Below are 16,429 nucleotides of genomic sequence, written 5' to 3' on the forward strand. Positions count from 1 at the left end.
AATGTCCCTCAGCATCACACTGCCAGAGGACGACAACCATCAAACATCACAGGAGGTGGGATCAGTTCATCTGGACACACAAACGTTTCAGCTTCATCTAGGTGTCCTCTTCAGTCTCACCTGACTGCAGGTGTCCCCACCCTTATAACAATACAGTGACTGCAGGTGTCCCCACCCTTATAACAATACAGTGGCTGCAGGTGTCCCCACCCTTATAACAATACAGTGGCTGCAGGTGTCCCCACCCTTATAACAATACAGTGGCTGCAGGTGTCCCCACCCTTATAACAATACAGTGGCTGCAGGTGTCCCCACCCTTATAAACAATACAGTGGCTGCAGGTGTCCCCACCCTTATAACAATACAGTGGCTGCAGGTGTCCCCACCCTTATAACAATACAGTGGCTGCAGGTGTCCCCACCCTTATAACAATACAGTGGCTGCAGGTGTCCCCACCCTTATAACAATACAGTGGCTGCAGGTGTCCCCACCCTTATAACAATACAGTGGCTGCAGGTGTCCCCACCCTTATAACAACACAGTGGCTGCAGGTGTCCCCACCCTTATAAACAATACAGTGGCTGCAGGTGTCCCCACCCTTATAACAACACAGTGGCTGCAGGTGTCCCCACCCTTATAAACAATACAGTGGCTGCAGGTGTCCCCACCCTTATAACAACACAGTGGCTGCAGGTGTCCCCACCATATCTGCATATGAAACTGGTCGATGGTGTGAGTGGTTATGCCACTGTATTGTTTATAAGGGTGGGTGTTGTGGTTACACCGCCCCGAGCTGCCTCCCCGGCACGTTCAAGCCACGCCCCCAGCTCGGACGTGCCGGAAACATCCGAGCGCTCGGCTCGCGCTCTGAGGAGACGAGCGCTGCACTGCACCAGGTGTTTGCCATCATCCATCAGGCGCACCTGTGGCAATCCGGCAGCCTTCTACCGGAAGTCTCCCAGAACGTCTCTCAGTGCTTCGACGTACTGAACCCTGCGACTCTCCCCCCGCGACTTCCACGGCTCCCCGCGTCTCCCTCGTCCCCAGCGACATTCACGTTTCTCCCCGGACCTCTCCAGCGATCTCCCCCCGTATCCCTCTACCTGGACCTCTCCTTTCGGACTCGACTTCCCGGATCTCGGACCCGGACTTCCTCGGACAACCCGTCTTGGATCACGGACTGGACTTGCTTGCCAGGTGCACGCACATTATTTCAACACCTCCTGGTCATTTACATACCGCACCACACATTGGCTAAGAACACTCACACATAGTTATACACGCAAACCACGGGACACCACACATAGTTTATTCACACATCCCACTAACAGGACGCTACTGCACCCCCCCCCCACACACACAATAAAACCCCCCTTTTAGATTTCGAACTGTCATCCTGTGTCTGTCTGTCTTGGGTTTCGTCACAGGGGTCGGGTTCTGGTGCGCGAGCATAACAGTGGGGACACCTGCAGTCACTGTATTGTTATAAGGGTGGGGACACCTGCAGTCACTGTATTGTTATAAGGGTGGGGACACCTGCAGTCACTGTATTGTTTATAAGGGTGGGGACACCTGCTGTACTGTATTGTTTATAAGGGTGGGGACACCTGCAGTCACTGTATTGTTATAAGGGTGGGGACACCTGCTGTACTGTATTGTTTATAAGGGTGGGGACACCTGCAGTCACTGTATTGTTATAAGGGTGGGGACACCTGCAGTCACTGTATTGTTTATAAGGGTGGGGACACCTGCAGTCACTGTATTGTTGATAAGGGTGGGGACACCTGCAGTCACTGTATTGTTATAAGGGTGGGGACACCTGCAGTCACTGTATTGTTTATAAGGGTGGGGTACCTGCAGTCACTGTATTGTTTATAAGGGTGGGGACAACTGCAGTCACTGTATTGTTTATAAGGGTGGGGACACCTGCAGTCACTGTATTGTTATCAGGGTGGAGACACCTGCAGTACTGTATTGTTTATAAGGGTGGGGACACCTGCAGTACTGTATTGTTTATAAGGGTGGGGACACCTGCAGTCACTGTATTGTTATCAGGGTAGAGACACCTGCAGTACTGTATTGTTTATAAGGGTGGGGACACCTGCAGTCACTGTATTGTTATCAGGGTGGAGACACCTGCAGTACTGTATTGTTATCAGGGTGGGGACACCTGCAGTACTATATTGTTTATAAGGGTGGGGACACCTGCAGTACTGTATTGTTATCAGGGTGGGGACACCTGCAGTACTGTATTGTTTATAAGGGTGGGACACCTGCAGCCACTGTATTGTTTATAAAGGTGGGGACACCTGCAGTACTGTATTGTTTATCAGGGTGGGGACACCTGCAGTCACTGTACTGTTTATAAGGGTGGGGACACCTTCAGCCACTGTATTGTTTATAAAGGTGGGGACACCTGCAGTCACTGTATTGTTTAAAGGGTGGGGACACCTGCAGTCACTGTATTGTTTAAAGGGTGGGGACACCTGCAGTCACTGTAATGTTTATAAGGGTGGGGACACCTGCAGTACTGTATTGTTATCAGGGTGGGGACACCTGCAGTCACTGTATTGTTTATAAGGGTGGGGACACCTGCAGTCACTGTATTGTTATCAGGGTGGGGACACCTGCAGTACTGTATTGTTATAAGGGTGGGGACACCTGCTATACTGTATTGTTATAAGGGTGGAGACACCTGCAGTACTGTATTGTTATCAGGGTGGGGACACCTGCAGTACTGTATTGTTTATAAGGGTGGGGACACCTGCAGTCACTGTATTGTTATCAGGGTGGGGACACCTGCAGTCACTGTATTGTTTATAAGGGTGGGGACACCTGCTGTACTGTATTGTTTATAAGGGTGGGGACACCTGCAGTCACTGTATTGTTATAAGGGTGGGGACACCTGCAGTCACTGTATTGTTATAAGGGTGGGGACACCTGCAGTCACTGTATTGTTTATAAGGGTGGGGACACCTGCTGTACTGTATTGTTTATAAGGGTGGGGACACCTGCAGTCACTGTATTGTTATAAGGGTGGGGACACCTGCTGTACTGTATTGTTTATAAGGGTGGGGACACCTGCAGTCACTGTATTGTTATAAGGGTGGGGACACCTGCAGTCACTGTATTGTTTATAAGGGTGGGGACACCTGCAGTCACTGTATTGTTGATAAGGGTGGGGACACCTGCAGTCACTGTATTGTTATAAGGGTGGGGACACCTGCAGTCACTGTATTGTTTATAAGGGTGGGGTACCTGCAGTCACTGTATTGTTTATAAGGGTGGGGACAACTGCAGTCACTGTATTGTTTATAAGGGTGGGGACACCTGCAGTCACTGTATTGTTATCAGGGTGGAGACACCTGCAGTACTGTATTGTTTATAAGGGTGGGGACACCTGCAGTACTGTATTGTTTATAAGGGTGGGGACACCTGCAGTCACTGTATTGTTATCAGGGTAGAGACACCTGCAGTACTGTATTGTTTATAAGGGTGGGGACACCTGCAGTCACTGTATTGTTATCAGGGTGGAGACACCTGCAGTACTGTATTGTTATCAGGGTGGGGACACCTGCAGTACTATATTGTTTATAAGGGTGGGGACACCTGCAGTACTGTATTGTTATCAGGGTGGGGACACCTGCAGTACTGTATTGTTTATAAGGGTGGGACACCTGCAGCCACTGTATTGTTTATAAAGGTGGGGACACCTTCAGCCACTGTATTGTTTATAAAGGTGGGGACACCTGCAGTACTGTATTGTTATCAGGGTGGGGACACCTGCAGTACTGTATTGTTTATCAGGGTGGGGACACCTGCAGTCACTGTACTGTTTATAAGGGTGGGGACACCTTCAGCCACTGTATTGTTTATAAAGGTGGGGACACCTGCAGTCACTGTATTGTTTAAAGGGTGGGGACACCTGCAGTCACTGTATTGTTTAAAGGGTGGGGACACCTGCAGTCACTGTAATGTTTATAAGGGTGGGGACACCTGCAGTACTGTATTGTTATCAGGGTGGGGACACCTGCAGTCACTGTATTGTTTATAAGGGTGGGGACACCTGCAGTCACTGTATTGTTATCAGGGTGGGGACACCTGCAGTACTGTATTGTTATAAGGGTGGGGACACCTGCTATACTGTATTGTTATAAGGGTGGAGACACCTGCAGTACTGTATTGTTATCAGGGTGGGGACACCTGCAGTACTGTATTGTTTATAAGGGTGGGGACACCTGCAGTCACTGTATTGTTATCAGGGTGGGGACACCTGCAGTCACTGTATTGTTATAAGGGTGGAGACACCTGCAGTACTGTATTGTTTATAAGGGTGGGGACACCTGTAGTACTGTATTGTTTATAAGGGTGGGGACACCTGCAGCCAATGCATTGTTTACAAGGGTGGAGACACCTGCAGTACTGTATTGTTTATAAGGGTGGGGACACCTGCAGTCACTGTACTGTTTATAAAGGATGGGGACACCTGCAGTACTGTATTGTTTATAAGGGTGGGGACACCTGCAGTCACTGTACTGTTTATAAGGGTGGGGACACCTGCAGTCACTGTACTGTTTATAAGGGTGGGGACACCTTCAGCCACTGTATTGTTTATAAAGGTGGGGACACCTGCAGTCACTGTACTGTTTATAAGGGTGGGGACACCTTCAGCCACTGTATTGTTTATAAAGGTGGGGACACCTGCAGTCACTGTACTGTTTATAAGGGTGGGGACACCTTCAGCCACTGTATTGTTTATAAAGGTGGGGACACCTGCAGTCACTGTATTGTTTAAAGGGTGGGGACACCTGCAGTCACTGTATTGTTTAAAGGGTGGGGACACCTGCAGTCACTGTTGTGTTTATAAGGGTGGGGACACCTGCAGTCACTGTATTGTTATCAGGGTGGGGACACCTGCAGTACTGTATTGTTATAAGGGTGGGGACACCTGCTATACTGTATTGTTATAAGGGTGGAGACACCTGCAGTACTGTATTGTTATCAGGGTGGGGACACCTGCAGTACTGTATTGTTATCAGGGTGGGGACACCTGCAGTACTGTATTGTTATCAGGGTGGGGACACCTGCAGTACTGTATTGTTATCAGGGTGGAGACACCTGCAGTACTGTATTGTTATCAGGGTGGGGACACCTGCAGTACTGTATTGTTATCAGGGTGGGGACACCTGCAGTACTGTATTGTTATCAGGGTGGAGACACCTGCAGTACTGTATTGTTATCAGAGTGGGGACACCTGCAGTACTGTATTGTTATCAGGGTGGGGACACCTGCAGTACTGTATTGTTATCAGGGTGGAGACACCTGCAGTACTGTATTGTTATCAGAGTGGGGACACCTGCAGTACTGTATTGTTATCAGGGTGGGGACACCTGCAGTACTGTATTGTTATCAGGGTGGGGACACCTGCAGTACTGTATTGTTATCAGGGTGGGGACACCTGCAGTACTGTATTGTTATCAGGGTGGGGACACCTGCAGTACTGTATTGTTATCAGGGTGGGGACACCTGCAGCCACTGTATTGTTTATAAGGTTGGGGACACCTGCAGTCACTGTATTGTTATAAGGGTGGGGACACCTGCAGTCACTGTATTGTTATAAGGGTGGGGACACCTGCTGTACTGTATTGTTTATAAGGGTGGGGACACCTGCAGTCACTGTATTGTTATAAGGGTGGGGACACCTGCTGTACTGTATTGTTTATAAGGGTGGGGACACCTGCAGTCACTGTATTGTTATAAGGGTGGGGACACCTGCAGTCACTGTATTGTTTATAACGGTGGGGACACCTGCAGTACTGTATTGTTTATAAGGGTGGGGACACCTGCAGTACTGTATTGTTATCAGGGTGGAGACACCTGCAGTACTGTATTGTTATCAGGGTGGGGACACCTGCAGTACTATATTGTTTATAAGGGTGGGGACACCTGCAGTACTGTATTGTTATCAGGGTGGGGACACCTGCAGTCACTGTATTGTTATCAGGGTGGGGACACCTGCAGCCACTGTATTGTTATCAGGGTGGGGACACCTGCAGTACTGTATTGTTATCAGGGTGGGGACACCTGCAGTACTGTATTGTTATCAGGGTGGGGACACCTGCAGTACTGTATTGTTATCAGGGTGGGGACACCTGCAGTACTGTATTGTTTATAAGGGTGGGACACCTGCAGCCACTGTATTGTTTATAAGGTTGGGGACACCTGCAGTCACTGTATTGTTTATAAGGGTGGGGACACCTGCAGTCACTGTATTGTTATAAGGGTGGGGACACCTGCTGTACTGTATTGTTTATAAGGGTGGGGACACCTGCAGTCACTGTATTGTTATAAGGGTGGGGGTACCTGCAGTACTGTATTGTTATCAGGGTGGGGACACCTGCAGTACTGTATTGTTATCAGGGTGGGGACACCTGCAGTACTATATTGTTTATAAGGGTGGGGACACCTGCAGTACTGTATTGTTATCAGGGTGGGGACACCTGCAGTCACTGTATTGTTATCAGGGTGGGGACACCTGCAGCCACTGTATTGTTATCAGGGTGGGGACACCTGCAGTACTGTATTGTTATCAGGGTGGGGACACCTGCAGTACTGTATTGTTATCAGGGTGGGGACACCTGCAGTACTGTATTGTTATCAGGGTGGGGACACCTGCAGTACTGTATTGTTTATAAGGGTGGGACACCTGCAGCCACTGTATTGTTTATAAGGTTGGGGACACCTGCTGTACTGTATTGTTTATAAGGGTGGGGACACCTGCAGTCACTGTATTGTTATAAGGGTGGGGGTACCTGCAGTACTGTATTGTTATCAGGGTGGGGACACCTGCAGTACTGTATTGTTATCAGGGTGGGGACACCTGCAGTACTGTATTGTTTATAAGGGTGGGGACACCTGCAGTACTGTATTGTTATCAGGGTGGGGACACCTGCAGTACTGTATTGTTATCAGGGTGGGGACACCTGCAGTACTATATTGTTTATAAGGGTGGGGACACCTGCAGTACTGTATTGTTTATAAGGGTGGGGACACCTGCAGTACTGTATTGTTATCAGGGTGGGGACACCTGCAGTACTGTATTGTTATCAGGGTGGAGACACCTGCAGTACTGTATTGTTTACAAGGGTGGAGACACCTGCAGTCACTGTATTGTTTACAAGGGTGGAGACACCTGCAGTCACTGTATTGTTTATCAGGGTGGGGACACCTGCAGTCACTGTAATGTTTATAAGGGTGGGGACACCTGCAGTCACTGTACTGTTTATAAGGGTGGGGACACCTTCAGTCACTGTATTGTTTATAAGGGTGGGGACACCTGCAGTCACTGTACTGTTTATAAGGGTGGGGACACCTTCAGCCACTGTATTGTTTATAAGAGTGGGGACACCTGCAGCCACTGTATTGTTTATAAGGGTGGGGACACCTGCAGCCAATGTATTGTTTATAAGGGTGGGGACACCTTCAGTCACTGTATTGTTTATAAGGGTGGGGACACCTGCAGTCACTGTACTGTTTATAAGGGTGGGGACACCTTCAGCCACTGTATTGTTTATAAGGGTGGGGACACCTGCTGTACTGTATTGTTTATAAGGGTGTGGACACCTGCAGTACTGTATTGTTATAAGGGTGGAGACACCTGCAGTCACTGTACTGTTTATAAGGGTGGGGACACCTGCAGTCACTGTACTGTTTATAAGGGTGGGGACACCTGCAGTACTGTACTGTTTATAAGGGTGGGGACACCTTCAGCCACTGTATTGTTTATAAGGGTGGGGACACCTGCAGCCACTGTATTGTTTATAAGGGTGGGGACACCTGCAGCCAATGTATTGTTTATAAGGGTGGGGACACCTTCAGTCACTGTATTGTTTATAAGGGTGGGGACACCTGCAGTCACTGTACTGTTTATAAGGGTGGGGACACCTTCAGCCACTGTATTGTTTATAAGGGTGGGGACACCTGCTGTACTGTATTGTTTATAAGGGTGTGGACACCTGCAGTACTGTATTGTTATAAGGGTGGAGACACCTGCAGTCACTGTACTGTTTATAAGGGTGGGGACACCTGCAGTCACTGTACTGTTTATAAGGGTGGGGACACCTGCAGTACTGTACTGTTTATAAGGGTGGGGACACCTGCAGCCACTGTATTGTTTACAAGGGTGGAGACACCTGCAGTACTGTATTGTTATCAGGGTGGGGACACTTGCAGCCACTGCATTGTTATCAGGGTGGAGACACCTGCAGTACTGTATTGTTTATAAGGGTGGGGACACCTGCAGTCACTGTATTGTTTATAAGGGTGGAGACACCTGCAGTACTGTATTGTTTATATGGGTGGGGACACCTGCAGTACTGTATTGTTTATAAGGGTGGGGAAACCTGCAGTCACTGTACTGTTTATAAGGGTGGGGACACCTTCAGCCAATGTATTGTTTATAAAGGTGGGGACACCTGCAGTCACTGTATTGTTTATAAGGGTGGGGACACCTGCAGTCACTGTATTGTTTATAAGGGTGGGGACACCTGCAGTCACTGTATTGTTATAAGGGTGGGGACACCTGCAGTCACTGTATTGTTATCAGGGTGGGGACACCTGCAGTCACTGTATTGTTTGTAAGGGTGGGGACACCTGCAGTCACTGTATTGTTATAAGGGTGGGGACACCTGCAGTCACTGTACTGTTTATAAGGTTGGGGACACCTTCAGTCACTGTATTGTTTATAAGGGTGGGGACACCTGCAGTCACTGTATTGTTTATAAGGGTGGGGACACCTGCAGTCACTGTATTGTTATAAGGGTGGGGACACCTTCAGCCAATGTATTGTTTATAAAGGTGGGGACACCTGCAGTCACTGTATTGTTTATAAGGGTGGGGACACCTGCAGTCACTGTATTGTTTATAAGGGTGGGGATACCTGCAGTCACTGTATTGTTATAAGGGTGGGGACACCTGCAGTCACTGTATTGTTATAAGGGTGGGGACACCTGCAGTCACTGTATTGTTTATAAGGGTGGGGACACCTGCAGTCACTGTATTGTTATAAGGGTGGGGACACCTGCAGTCACTGTATTGTTATAAGGGTGGGGACACCTGCAGTCACTGTATTGTTATAAGGGTGGGGACACCTGCAGTCACTGTATTGTTTATAAGGGTGGGGACACCTGCAGTCACTGTATTGTTATAAGGGTGGGGACACCTGCAGTCACTGTATTGTTTATAAGGGTGGGGACACCTGCAGTCACTGTATTGTTTATAAGGGTGGGGTACCTGCAGCCACTGTATTGTTTATAAGGGTGGGGACACCTTCAGTCACTGTATTGTTTATAAGGGTGGGGACACCTGCAGTCACTGTACTGTTTATAAGGGTGGGGACATCTTCAGCCACTGTATTGTTTATAAGGGTGGGGACACCTGCAGTCACTGTACTGTTTATAAGGGTGGGGACACCTTCAGCCACTGTATTGTTTAAAGGGTGGGGACACCTGCAGTCACTGTATTGTTTATAAGGGTGGGGACACCTGCAGTCACTGTATTGTTTATAAGGGTGGGGACACCTGCAGTACTGTATTCTTTATAAGGGTGGAGACACCTGCAGTCACTATATTGTTTATAAAGGATGGGGACACCTGCTGTACTGTATTGTTTATAAGGGTGGGGACACCTGCAGTACTGTATTGTTTATAAGGGTGGGGACACCTGCAGTACTGTATTGTTATAAGGGTGGGGACACCTGCAGTCACTGTATTGTTATAAGGGTGGGGACACCTGCAGTCACTGTATTGTTATAAGGGTGGGGACACCTGCAGTACTGTATTCTTTATAAGGGTGGGGACACCTGCAGTCACTGTATTGTTTATAAGGGTGGGGACACCTGCAGTCACTGTATTGTTTATAAGGGTGGGGACACCTGCAGTACTGTATTGTTATAAGGGTGGAGACACCTGCAGTACTGTATTGTTATCAGGGTGGAGACACCTGCAGTACTGTATTGTTTATAAGGGTGGGGACACCTGCAGTCACTGTACTGTTTATAAGGGTGGGGACACCTGCAGTACTGTATTGTTATCAGGGTGGAGACACCTGCAGTACTGTATTGTTTATAAGGGTGGGGTACCTGCAGCCACTGTACTGTTTATAAGGGTGGGGACACCTGCAGCCACTGTATTGTTTACAAGGGTGGAGACACCTGCAGTACTGTATTGTTTATAAGGGTGGGGACACTTGCAGCCACTGTATTGTTATCAGGGTGGGGACACTTGCAGCCACTGCATTGTTATCAGGGTGGAGACACCTGCAGTACTGTATTGTTTATAAGGGTGGGGACACCTGCAGTACTGTATTGTTATCAGGGTGGAGACACCTTCAGCCACTGTATTGTTTACAAGGGTGGGGAAACCTGCAGTCACTGTACTGTTTATAAGGGTGGGGACACCTGCAGTACTGTATTGTTATCAGGGTGGAGACACCTGCAGTACTGTATTGTTTATAAGGGTGGGGTACCTGCAGCCACTGTACTGTTTATAAGGGTGGGGACACCTGCAGCCACTGTATTGTTTACAAGGGTGGAGACACCTGCAGTACTGTATTGTTTATAAGGGTGGGGACACTTGCAGCCACTGTATTGTTATCAGGGTGGGGACACTTGCAGCCACTGCATTGTTATCAGGGTGGAGACACCTGCAGTACTGTATTGTTTATAAGGGTGGGGACACCTGCAGTCACTGTATTGTTTATAAGGGTGGAGACACCTGCAGTACTGTATTGTTTATATGGGTGGGGACACCTGCAGTACTGTATTGTTTATAAGGGTGGGGACACCTGCAGTACTGTATTGTTTATAAGGGTGGGGAAACCTGCAGTCACTGTACTGTTTATAAGGGTGGGGACACCTGCAGTCACTGTACTGTTTATAAGGGTGGGGACACCTGCAGTCACTGTATTGTTATCAGGGTGGAGACACCTGCAGTACTGTATTGTTTGTAAGGGTGGGGACACCTGCAGTCACTGTAATGTTTATAAGGGTGGGGACACCTGCAGTCACTGTACTGTTTATAAGGGTGGGGACACCTTCAGTCACTGTATTGTTTATAAGGGTGGGGACACCTGCAGTCACTGTACTGTTTATAAGGGTGGGGACACCTTCAGCCACTGTATTGTTTATAAGGGTGGGGACACCTGCAGTCACTGTATTGTTATAAGGGTGGGGACACCTTCAGCCAATGTATTGTTTATAAAGGTGGGGACACCTGCAGTCACTGTATTGTTTATAAGGGTGGGGACACCTGCAGTCACTGTATTGTTATAAGGGTGGGGACACCTTCAGCCAATGTATTGTTTATAAAGGTGGGGATACCTGCAGTCACTGTATTGTTATAAGGGTGGGGACACCTGCAGTCACTGTATTGTTATAAGGGTGGGGACACCTGCAGTCACTGTATTGTTTATAAGGGTGGGGACACCTGCAGTCACTGTATTGTTATAAGGGTGGGGACACCTGCAGTCACTGTATTGTTATAAGGGTGGGGACACCTGCAGTCACTGTATTGTTATAAGGATGGGGACACCTGCAGTCACTGTATTGTTTATAAGGGTGGGGACACCTGCAGTCACTGTATTGTTATAAGGGTGGGGACACCTGCAGTCACTGTATTGTTTATAAGGGTGGGGACACCTGCAGTCACTGTATTGTTTATAAGGGTGGGGTACCTGCAGCCACTGTATTGTTTATAAGGGTGGGGACACCTTCAGTCACTGTATTGTTTATAAGGGTGGGGACACCTGCAGTCACTGTACTGTTTATAAGGGTGGGGACACCTTCAGCCACTGTATTGTTTATAAGGGTGGGGACACCTGCAGTCACTGTACTGTTTATAAGGGTGGGGACACCTTCAGCCACTGTATTGTTTATAAGGGTGGGGACACCTGCAGCCAATGTATTGTTTAAAGGGTGGGGACACCTGCAGTCACTGTATTGTTTATAAGGGTGGGGACACCTGCAGTCACTGTATTGTTTATAAGGGTGGGGACACCTGCAGTCACTGTATTGTTTATAAGGGTGGGGACACCTGCAGTCACTGTATTGTTTATAAGGGTGGGGACACCTGCAGTCACTATATTGTTTATAAAGGATGGGGACACCTGCAGCCAATGTATTGTTTAAAGGGTGGGGACACCTGCAGTCACTGTATTGTTTATAAGGGTGGGGACACCTGCAGTCACTGTATTGTTTATAAGGGTGGGGACACCTGCAGTCACTGTATTGTTTATAAGGGTGGGGACACCTGCTGTACTGTATTGTTTATAAGGGTGGGGACACCTGCAGTACTGTATTGTTTATAAGGGTGGGGACACCTGCAGTACTGTATTGTTATAAGGGTGGGGACACCTGCAGTCACTGTATTGTTATAAGGGTGGGGACACCTGCAGTCACTGTATTCTTATAAGGGTGGGGACACCTGCAGTACTGTATTGTTTATAAGGGTGGGGACACCTGCAGTCACTGTATTGTTTATAAGGGTGGGGACACCTGCAGTCACTGTATTGTTTATAAGGGTGGGGACACCTGCAGTACTGTATTGTTATAAGGGTGGGGACACCTGCAGTCACTGTATTGTTATAAGGGTGGGGACACCTGCAGTCACTGTATTGTTATAAGGGTGGGGACACCTGCAGTACTGTATTCTTTATAAGGGTGGGGACACCTGCAGTCACTGTATTGTTTATAAGGGTGGGGACATCTGCAGTCACTGTATTGTTTATAAGGGTGGGGACATCTGCAGTTACTGTATTGTTTATAAGGGTGGGGACACCTGCAGTACTGTATTGTTATAAGGGTGGGGACACCTGCAGTACTGTATTGTTATAAGGGTGGGGACACCTGCAGTCACTGTATTGTTTATAAGGGTGGGGACACCTGCAGTCACTGTACTGTTTATAAGGGTGGGGACACCTGCAGTCACTGTACTGTTTATAAGGGTGGGGACACCTGCAGTCACTCTATTGTTATCAGGGTGGGGACACCTGCAGTCACTGTATTGTTATCAGGGTGGGGACACCTGCAGTACTGTATTGCTATCAGGGTGGGGACACCTGCAGTACTATATTGTTATCAGGGTGGGGACACCTGCAGTCACTGTATTGTTTATAAGGGTGGGGTACCTGCAGCCACTGTATTGTTTATAAGGGTGGGGACACCTTCAGTCACTGTATTGTTTATAAGGGTGGGGACACCTGCAGTCACTGTACTGTTTATAAGGGTGGGGACATCTTCAGCCACTGTATTGTTTATAAGGGTGGGGACACCTGCAGTCACTGTACTGTTTATAAGGGTGGGGACACCTTCAGCCACTGTATTGTTTAAAGGGTGGGGACACCTGCAGTCACTGTATTGTTTATAAGGGTGGGGACACCTGCAGTCACTGTATTGTTTATAAGGGTGGGGACACCTGCAGTACTGTATTCTTTATAAGGGTGGAGACACCTGCAGTCACTATATTGTTTATAAAGGATGGGGAAACCTGCTGTACTGTATTGTTTATAAGGGTGGGGACACCTGCAGTACTGTATTGTTTATAAGGGTGGGGACACCTGCGGTACTGTATTGTTATAAGGGTGGGGACACCTGCAGTCACTGTATTGTTATAAGGGTGGGGACACCTGCAGTCACTGTATTGTTATAAGGGTGGGGACACCTGCAGTACTGTATTCTTTATAAGGGTGGGGACACCTGCAGTCACTGTATTGTTTATAAGGGTGGGGACACCTGCAGTCACTGTATTGTTTATAAGGGTGGGGACACCTGCAGTACTGTATTGTTATAAGGGTGGAGACACCTGCAGTACTGTATTGTTATCAGGGTGGAGACACCTGCAGTACTGTATTGTTTATAAGGGTGGGGACACCTGCAGTCACTGTACTGTTTATAAGGGTGGGGACACCTGCAGTACTGTATTGTTATCAGGGTGGAGACACCTGCAGTACTGTATTGTTTATAAGGGTGGGGTACCTGCAGCCACTGTACTGTTTATAAGGGTGGGGACACCTGCAGCCACTGTATTGTTTACAAGGGTGGAGACACCTGCAGTACTGTATTGTTTATAAGGGTGGGGACACTTGCAGCCACTGTATTGTTATCAGGGTGGGGACACTTGCAGCCACTGCATTGTTATCAGGGTGGAGACACCTGCAGTACTGTATTGTTTATAAGGGTGGGGACACCTGCAGTACTGTATTGTTATCAGGGTGGAGACACCTTCAGCCACTGTATTGTTTACAAGGGTGGGGAAACCTGCAGTCACTGTACTGTTTATAAGGGTGGGGACACCTGCAGTACTGTATTGTTATCAGGGTGGAGACACCTGCAGTACTGTATTGTTTATAAGGGTGGGGTACCTGCAGCCACTGTACTGTTTATAAGGGTGGGGACACCTGCAGCCACTGTATTGTTTACAAGGGTGGAGACACCTGCAGTACTGTATTGTTTATAAGGGTGGGGACACTTGCAGCCACTGTATTGTTATCAGGGTGGGGACACTTGCAGCCACTGCATTGTTATCAGGGTGGAGACACCTGCAGTACTGTATTGTTTATAAGGGTGGGGACACCTGCAGTCACTGTATTGTTTATAAGGGTGGAGACACCTGCAGTACTGTATTGTTTATATGGGTGGGGACACCTGCAGTACTGTATTGTTTATAAGGGTGGGGACACCTGCAGTACTGTATTGTTTATAAGGGTGGGGAAACCTGCAGTCACTGTACTGTTTATAAGGGTGGGGACACCTGCAGTCACTGTACTGTTTATAAGGGTGGGGACACCTGCAGTCACTGTATTGTTATCAGGGTGGAGACACCTGCAGTACTGTATTGTTTGTAAGGGTGGGGACACCTGCAGTCACTGTAATGTTTATAAGGGTGGGGACACCTGCAGTCACTGTACTGTTTATAAGGGTGGGGACACCTTCAGTCACTGTATTGTTTATAAGGGTGGGGACACCTGCAGTCACTGTACTGTTTATAAGGGTGGGGACACCTTCAGCCACTGTATTGTTTATAAGGGTGGGGACACCTGCAGTCACTGTATTGTTATAAGGGTGGGGACACCTTCAGCCAATGTATTGTTTATAAAGGTGGGGACACCTGCAGTCACTGTATTGTTTATAAGGGTGGGGACACCTGCAGTCACTGTATTGTTATAAGGGTGGGGACACCTTCAGCCAATGTATTGTTTATAAAGGTGGGGATACCTGCAGTCACTGTATTGTTATAAGGGTGGGGACACCTGCAGTCACTGTATTGTTATAAGGGTGGGGACACCTGCAGTCACTGTATTGTTTATAAGGGTGGGGACACCTGCAGTCACTGTATTGTTATAAGGGTGGGGACACCTGCAGTCACTGTATTGTTATAAGGGTGGGGACACCTGCAGTCACTGTATTGTTATAAGGATGGGGACACCTGCAGTCACTGTATTGTTTATAAGGGTGGGGACACCTGCAGTCACTGTATTGTTATAAGGGTGGGGACACCTGCAGTCACTGTATTGTTTATAAGGGTGGGGACACCTGCAGTCACTGTATTGTTTATAAGGGTGGGGTACCTGCAGCCACTGTATTGTTTATAAGGGTGGGGACACCTTCAGTCACTGTATTGTTTATAAGGGTGGGGACACCTGCAGTCACTGTACTGTTTATAAGGGTGGGGACACCTTCAGCCACTGTATTGTTTATAAGGGTGGGGACACCTGCAGTCACTGTACTGTTTATAAGGGTGGGGACACCTTCAGCCACTGTATTGTTTATAAGGGTGGGGACACCTGCAGCCAATGTATTGTTTAAAGGGTGGGGACACCTGCAGTCACTGTATTGTTTATAAGGGTGGGGACACCTGCAGTCACTGTATTGTTTATAAGGGTGGGGACACCTGCAGTCACTGTATTGTTTATAAGGGTGGGGACACCTGCAGTCACTGTATTGTTTATAAGGGTGGGGACACCTGCAGTCACTATATTGTTTATAAAGGATGGGGACACCTGCAGCCAATGTATTGTTTAAAGGGTGGGGACACCTGCAGTCACTGTATTGTTTATAAGGGTGGGGACACCTGCAGTCACTGTATTGTTTATAAGGGTGGGGACACCTGCAGTCACTGTATTGTTTATAAGGGTGGGGACACCTGCTGTACTGTATTGTTTATAAGGGTGGGGACACCTGCAGTACTGTATTGTTTATAAGGGTGGGGACACCTGCAGTACTGTATTGTTATAAGGGTGGGGACACCTGCAGTCACTGTATTGTTATAAGGGTGGGGACACCTGCAGTCACTGTATTCTTATAAGGGTGGGGACACCTGCAGTACTGTATTGTTTATAAGGGTGGGGACACCTGCAGTCACTGTATTGTTTATAA

General features: G+C 48.1%; 1 protein-coding gene across 1 annotated transcript in view; it reads right to left on the minus strand.

Moving 5' to 3' along the window:
- Positions 1-16,429, minus strand: part of zgc:77375 (uncharacterized protein LOC402927 homolog) — a 103,104-nt gene that overhangs the window by 28,162 nt on the left and 58,513 nt on the right. The gene's annotated exons all lie outside the window — the stretch shown is intronic.

Source organism: Lampris incognitus, chromosome 2 (genome assembly GCF_029633865.1).
Source record: "Lampris incognitus isolate fLamInc1 chromosome 2, fLamInc1.hap2, whole genome shotgun sequence".
In the NCBI taxonomy this organism is placed as follows: Eukaryota; Metazoa; Chordata; class Actinopteri; order Lampriformes; family Lampridae; genus Lampris; species Lampris incognitus.